We start from the raw sequence: 7,758 nt of genomic DNA, 5'->3' as shown, positions 1-7,758 counted from the left end.
TATAAAAACCCTAGAGACGCCCGCTCACTTTTGAGATCTCCCCACTGGAGAAACTCACGTCTATAGGTATCTTCAAAAGCCTCGAAGACTCCACCCTCCATGCTGGTAGCTAGAATCCCCTTGCCCTCTTTTCTGTCTTTCTTGCTATTCTCTTTTCTCTCCCCACTATGGCATTTGTTGGCACGAAATCAAAGTGCATTTGTGATTGAGTAAACTGAGTTTGTCCCCCGCTGTGTCTTTTGTAGTCTGAGATCCCTAAAACGAACCATCCTGAACCCCGCCTCTGGGAGCGGATCGTGACACGCTGCGGGAGTGGCTGCCCGCGGTCTCCTTCCCGCCGCTGCCTCGGCTGAGCCCATTCCCCTGCTTGCGCTGGCAGGTGCCATCAAATGCATCCCAGGATCCCATCTCCCCACCTGAAGCCTCCAGTGCCCAGCCTGTCCTGGGCTGGTGGCAGCCAGCCTGACAAAAACCAACAGCCATGGGCCACCAGCGCCCAGGGGCTCAGAAGCAGGTGAGGGACGCTTTGGTTGGCAGGAGCGGAAGGGCCGGGGCTGCTCCCCTGCCTCTCTTTGCCTTGGTTTAGGATTCAATTTTCTTGCCTCTGTCCGAGGGGATAAAGGCATGGTTTTTCTCCAACACAGGGCAGGTTTTTTCTCTAGCATGGAGCTTTCCCCATGGCCCTTCTGGCCTTCCCCAGGCCCCTTCTGCCCTCTTGCAGAACCAGTGGCATTTTCCGCCACACACAGTTTGTAACCCAGAGTCGAGTGCAGCCCAGAAGGCTCCAAGCAAGTCCTTCCAGGCTGACTCTGCAGATGCCGAGGCTGCTCTGGCCTCTGCCGGGGCTCTGCTGGGGCTCAGCTCTGGGCAAGGCTGGGCCCACTGTGGCCTCGCATTGCTCCGCGCAGCTGAGTCACAGGGGGAGAAGGATGGCACATGTCAAGGGAGTTGAGGTTGAAGGGAGTTTTTATTCTAAAAGCTGCCATAACAAACAGGGTGTCACAACAACCAGAACAAACAGGCTGTCCTAACTACCAGAACTAACTGGCAGTGCTAACTACCAGAACTAAGTAGTTGTCCCAAGTAGAAGAGAAAGCGCTTCATGTCCTCCGCTGCTCTTTCAGTCGCTTTGCTGCAGTGATCAGAGGGGTCAGGCTGGAGAGAGGCTTGGCTGATGCTAAAAATGGGTGCTGGCCAAAGGATAAAAAAGAAAGAAGTGAAGCGTTACTTTCCAAAGTCAACTTCCTCCCAAGCTCTGTTGCAACAGGACAAAGGGGAATGGATTTGAACTGCAGGGAGGGAAGCAGGCTCAGATTAGATGTAAGGGAGAATTTTGTTTTTTTACCAGGAGAGTGGGGAACACACTGACAGAAGGTGCCCAGAGATGTGGGAGGTGCCTCCTCCCTGGAAAGAGCCAAGCTCAGCTCAGGCAGGGCTCTGGGGCACCTGATCTGCTTGAAGATGTCTGCGCTCATTGAAGGCACCAGGTGCAGAGGACCTGGAAAGGAGCCTGCCAAGCCAAACCGGGCGAGGATTCTGCTTGCTTTGCGCGTGCAAAGCAGCCAGCCTGGAGATTACGGGAGAGGGCCCCAGAAGAAAACCCCTCCCTGCCGCTGCTGTTTCCCCTGCAGCCGCTTGGCATTCACCTGCAGCAGCTCCTGGGCAGACCAGCGCCACTCCTCGTCCCACTCCAGGCTGCACTCGAGGAAGTCCCGCAGCAGAGCCGACAGGCGCCGGGGCTCCTGCAGCCGCGGGGTCCCGTTCTGCCGGATCAGAGTGCGAGCCTGCAGGAAAAGCAAACACAGCGCTCTGCCAGCTTCCGTCACACCCACAGTGCTCACATCGACCCCAGCTTCTCAGCCCCAGCTCCAGGGGCACTTTCCTCCCTGGCAGAGATGCTGCTCATTTTTCTTTACCAACCAAAAAACCCAAAGCCTGATGCAGCCACAGCCATTGCAACATCCAAATGATCTGGCCTGGAGAGCCAATCTCATTGGCTTTCTTAGTAGGCACTTCCATCAGAAAGAGCAGATTTTGCTTCTCCAAATACCGACACCAGCGTTCCAGGCCATTTGCAAGAGTCACTGTGGTCTGACTGTTATTTCAAAGGATTCTTACATCAAACGCATCTCTGCAGGGACACTGACACTCAAGGAAATTCATTTGTGATGCCCCATCCCAGAAACTGCCAGACAAGAAACAGGTTTGTGTTGCTGAAAGCTCAGGCTTGGTGACATGGAGAAAGGAGCTTGGGCTAGGAAAGAAACGTGTTAGACTTTGGGCATGTTAAATAATCATCTTGACGTGTTAGACAACTTTCCCAGTGAGAAAAGCCGGGAGGGACTTAATCTCGCCAAACCTGTTTTACAAACTCCTTCATAGATTTCTTGTGTTTGGGGGTGGCTTTTGGGGTGCGTTTGGGGTTTTTTTGCAAGATAACATTGGAGCTGATACTGGCTTGACGTTTTCAGGTCATCCTCACAGATAGAAGAGCTGAACACCTTAAAGCCCAAAGCACATTGTTGCCAGAGACTGCAGAATATTGGTCTGTGTTCAGGCTCGAGTCCTCTGGGAATTCCCTTCCCCATGTCCAGAAACCTTCAGCTGCTCCTGCCAGGGCAGGGCCACGCTGTGCTCACAGGCCTCTGCAAACCCTGGAGAATCTGCCTCTTACCATGGCCGCCGTTTCCTTGAAGTAAGGAGGTTCTCCTTCCACCATCTCGATGGTCACAATGCCCAAGGACCAGATGTCCACCTTGGGGCCGTAAGGAGAACTGGTGACAACTTCTGGGGCCATCCAGTGAGCAGTGCCCACCATGGAGCTGGGCTGGTCCTGCTCAGGGCTGAGCTGAGCGCAGAGGCCAAAATCAGCTGAGGACAGAAACAAACCCTGTCAAAGGCAGCTGGAATGAGGAAACCAACCCCAAAGATTCCCCACTCTCAGTGTGAGAATGCAGTCGTGAATACAGCTGCAAAAGTCCTCACGGCTGGAGGCAAGGAAAGATGGAACTGGGCCCTTCAAGAAACCCTCAGCTTTCATGCAGTGGCTTTTACTGATTCCCTTGAAGATTTCCATTCCAAGTCCTGCCCCTCTGCAAGGGCCATAGCCAGAGCAAAGCCACTCCTGACACTCCTGCTCCTCCCCTGAGCTCTCTGCAGGGGCAGCAGGAGCGCTTGTGGCAGTGCCACCAGCAGCACTTGTGGGGCTCTGGCCGCCACTGGCAAGCAGCCCCACACCCGCAGCCCGGGAGCGCCGTGCCTGGCCAGGAACACTCACCCAGCTTGACAGAGCCGTCCATTCCCAGAAGGATGTTGGAGCTCTTCAGATCTCTGTGGATCACCTGGTTGGAATGGAGGAAATCCAGGCCCTGCAGACACTGAGAGAGAAAAAGAAACACCAGGGTAAAAATCAATGGCTGGAATATATCAGCCAAGAAAGGAGAGTTTAGAATTCTGCCAGCAGAAACTTTGCTGTGACAGGCCAGGAGTGCAGTGCACACAAGCTCCAGGCAAATGGTTCCAAGGCAAAGCTGAGAAGAGCAAATCAAACCCAAAACAGACAGAGTACCCCAACAGCAGGAAAGGGGACAAGAACAGAAGTGCAGTGATGCTGGCAGGCCATTCATTTCAGTGGCTGTTTCCTCTCCAGCTCATAAAAACAAGACAGAAACAAAGCCCTGAGCGTGGAGCCGCTCCTCTTCTCCTGCCCTTCTGGAAGGAGCATCGTGTCCAAGCCATGGGAGGCACAAGCAGGATCCCTCACCTCCCGACTGACAGCTGCCATGTCTCCTTCAGCCATGCGTGTCTGTCTGACCACATCCTGCAAAGTTCCTCCATCCATGTATTCCATCACCAGCCAGAGATCTCCATCAACAAGGAAGCTGGAAAAGGAAAACAATGGCACAGAGATGAATGTGCAGTGCTCAATTCCCCCATGGCAAAGCCTCCAGTGGGGTTTTCTTTCCAGCTCACTTGTCAATGAGGACAGAATCCCATCTGATTTTCACAGGAGACACCTGTGAAAAAGGAGAGGCCTTAGATGGCAAGCAAGTGAAAAATGCACTTTTAGCAACAGCCCAGATCAATGTGAAACCACAACACTTGCCCCCAGCTGCTTCAGCATCTGAACTCATCACTTCCACCATTCACTCCACAACAAGGCAACACAACTTCCGGAGCTATCCAGGGAGGGAGGCCGTGCAGCACTTGGGATAAAAGTGGTCAACTCTTTGGAAAACCTTGCAGAAAGTCTCTTCAGCAACAGGCAGGGCCATTGAAAAATGGGCAGATGAGGCCTTTCTGGAAACAAGAACCTGCTCTTCCTGGTAACTGAAGCAATGGAAAAGATTTGGGAAGAAGACACCAAGGGAAATAATTTCTGCCATGGATTATCAGCACTTGTTGTAAGACACAGAAAATAGGGTCCGCTTGAAGAGAAAACCAAAGTGGTGCAACAAAGGAACATGGAGGGAGTGAACTGCCAGGCTGTTGTTTTGGCAAGATATGGCCGGGTCAGGCTTCTCAAAACAGGCTACGGACTGCGGATGCCAGGAAAGATTAACGCAGGGCTCGTGCACGGGATGAGAGCTGAAGCACTCACCTGTCCAAAGAGTTGATAATGTTGGGGTTCTTCTTGTCCTTCAGGAGCAGGAGCTCATTCACAGCTCGTTCCCTCTTCTGCCCTCGGAGACTCATTTTCTTTATGGCCACCTGAAGGGACATTGCAGACCTTCAACTGGAGGAGTCTGTGGCAGGAGGCCACAGCAAACACGGAGCGAGGCTTTTTGGAGCGACGCAGCCAGGCTGTGCCAAACTGCCTTGGGATGGGACACCAGAGCTCAGCAAGTGCCATTCCCACAGCCCATTGCTCTGCTGGCTGGGGGCTGCTTACAGGACACGTGGCCAGAGACATTTGGCCTTGTGAGCTCTGCAGAAATGGTCCCTCAGCTTCAAAGCTCTAACAACCTTCTCTGCACCTACACTCTTCTCAAATGGCCCTAGTTTACCACCACTCTTAGAATGATGATGATGATGATGTTCATTATTATTCAAACACATTTTGCAAGCAGGAGGTAATTCTGGTTCTGTGCAAACAGAGCAAAAGAGCTGGGAACCCTTTAGCAATTCTATGGCATTTGCTCATGATTTCAAACGCAGCTGCTCTGCTTGGGCTTGCACAACAAAGCAAACACACACATCCCATGCTCAGATGATCCCTGTCACAGGCTGGCAGCCACACCAGAGCCAAAGACAACTGCAGGCTTTAGGAGAGAGCTTTGCTCTGGACATCCATCTTCTCATTGCTCTCCCTCTCTCTCTGTCAGCAGACACTCACCTCTCGTCCAGTGGCCCTGTCGAGTCCTTTACAAACGGCTCCGAAAGCCCTGCAGACAAAACAGCAGAGAGGAAAGAAGCAGTGCTTTAGACCCTGGGAGTGAAAGTCAGGCAGACAGGAGATCTTTTCTACCTGTAGCATTCAGAAAACACCTGGGCGCGTCAAGCCTTGAAAGAAGGGCGCGGCAGCCACCAGCCCTCTGCCATGCAAGGTGTGCAAGGAAAAACTGAGGCCAAACATGAAGGAAAAGTGCTGGAGCAAACCCCAAATGTCCGTGATGAATTCCTGTAGTTCAAAACCTGGGCTGGGGGCCGGCTGTCTAAAGAACTAGAAAAGAATGTATTTCATCCTTTTGCATTTCCTGCCTAAGAGCTGCAGGATCCACAAGAGCCCTGCATCAGGGCATCATGCATTTTCCCCTTGAGTGCAGCAGCTCTGTGTCTGTTACTGGATGTGTGGGGTCTACTACTTGTGCTGAAAAGAGCCCTTCTTAGTTCATCTCTGCTTTCTGTTTGGAAGCCATTCTCTTGATAATCCTGAGCGGTGAATAGTTTTGCAAGTAAAAGATTTGAAAGCAATCTTGTTGAGAACTCTTGTCTGACAGTCAGCAGATGGTGAGTTGCTCTCTTAGGCAATCCAATTGCATGGACAGAAGATCTTCCATGTCCTGCTCCTTGCTGCAGGCAGGACACTGCCAGCCTCAGGGGCTTTTGGAGGTGCCATCTGGCCACAGTTGTCAATTCTGATCAGGACTGAGAGACAGCAGCATCATCCCCCAGTGCCTGAAGGTGTCTGCAGCTCTCCTGACTTCTCACTTGATACTGCACCAGCAAAATACCTGGGCCCTGCTCGTGTAGAAGTAACTGCCTTGCACTTACCCTTGGCCAATCTGCTCCAGTTCCAGGTATTTCTCCGCAGGCTCCCCCATGCTCACGCTGTTTCCTGAAAGAAACCACATGGAAGACACTCTCTCCCAGACAGAGACCCCACCTTGCAGCAGAGCCAGAATGCAGCCCCACTCCCTGGGGGCCCTTGTTCTCAGCTGGGGAAGGACAATCAGTCACTCTGGGACATTCAGCTGCAGAGCAACACCGGCTGCAGCTGATGCTGAGACACACACACAGCACCTGCTCTGGCACACAGGAACAGAGCAGACGTACTCAGCTGCATCAGGCACTGCTCCCCTCTTTCCTCTGCCTGCAGGGCTGTGCTGCTGCCAGAACCTTCAGCCCAGGATCCCGCAGCAGAGGGAGGTTCTCCGTCCTCTTTGCAAAACGCTGCAGCTTCTCCGTCCTCTTCCCAAAACGCTGCAGGTTGGCCATCGTCTTTCCAAGCCACGGGACGTTCACCCTCCACTTCCCATGCTGGGAGACATTCACCCTCCTCTTCCCAAGCCACAGGATGTCCTCCGTCCTCATCCCACACCGGGAGATGTCCGTCATCCTCGTCCCACGCCATGGCAGCTTGGCCATTCTCGTCCTGTACCGAGTGACGTCCACCATCCTCGTCCCACGCTGGGAGATGTCCACTGTCCTTGTCCCACACGGCGGGAGCCTCGCCGTTGTATTCCCAATCGGCGGGATGTTCACCCTCATCTCCCAGAAGAGCGGGAAGTTCACTGTCGTCTCCCGGCACAGAGGGAAGTTCACCATTATCTCCCTGAAGACTGGGAAGTTCACCGCTGCCTTCCTCCTCTTTGGCCTCCTCTTTGGAGGCAGAGGGAGCCGGAGGAGGTGCTGATGCTGCTTTTGTGCCCTGTGGACAGACGGTAGTGTGAGGGACGGGAAGTTCCATCTCAGTTATCACCTTATTTATCCTCAGCTACACATCCAGCTGCACTAAGCAGAAATAGGGTTCCCAGCTGTTCAAACAAACAAACAATGGGCTAAAGTCGACATTGCCACTTATTGTTGGGAATTTGATACTCCACCATGGCTAAAGCCAGCAAGCAATCTTCTGCCTGCAAAACCACACCTGCAGCTCTTCAAAAGCATTTCAACAGAAAAGGAGAAAACTGCCAGGGATGCCTTTGCTGCTGTTGCTGCTGCTGCTGCAAAGACACTGACAGGAACTTTCCTTCAGCCTCCCAGGTTTGCACTCGGCTGCCACACGCTGAGCTCACAACTTGCTGCACAAATCATGTAGACTCCCTTAATAGTTTTGTTAATTTTTTGTTGAGTGCATTGGAGCAAACAAGGCATCATGATTCGCTTAAATGTGCAATCCCATTTTTAGAAATCTTTTCATCCATGATGTCAAATTCCATTCATCAAACAGGCTATCTAACCAAGTCCCATTGATAAAAACAGGGCAGGAGACCTTTCCTCTTTTTTAACACCCTTATTGGAATCAGCTCAGGGTGGGGGCCTGACGGGTCGTGCGCACACCGCCGCTGCTCCCAGAAGCGACTCGGAGGAGGAGGT

This window comes from Chamaea fasciata, unplaced genomic scaffold (genome assembly GCF_029207755.1).
Source record: "Chamaea fasciata isolate MVZ Bird 193981 ecotype frontalis unplaced genomic scaffold, bChaFas1.0.hap1 SCAF_32, whole genome shotgun sequence".
NCBI classification, from domain to species: domain Eukaryota; kingdom Metazoa; phylum Chordata; class Aves; order Passeriformes; family Sylviidae; genus Chamaea; species Chamaea fasciata.
The sequence above is the reverse complement of the archived record's forward strand: the minus strand, read 5'-3'. Positions refer to the sequence as shown.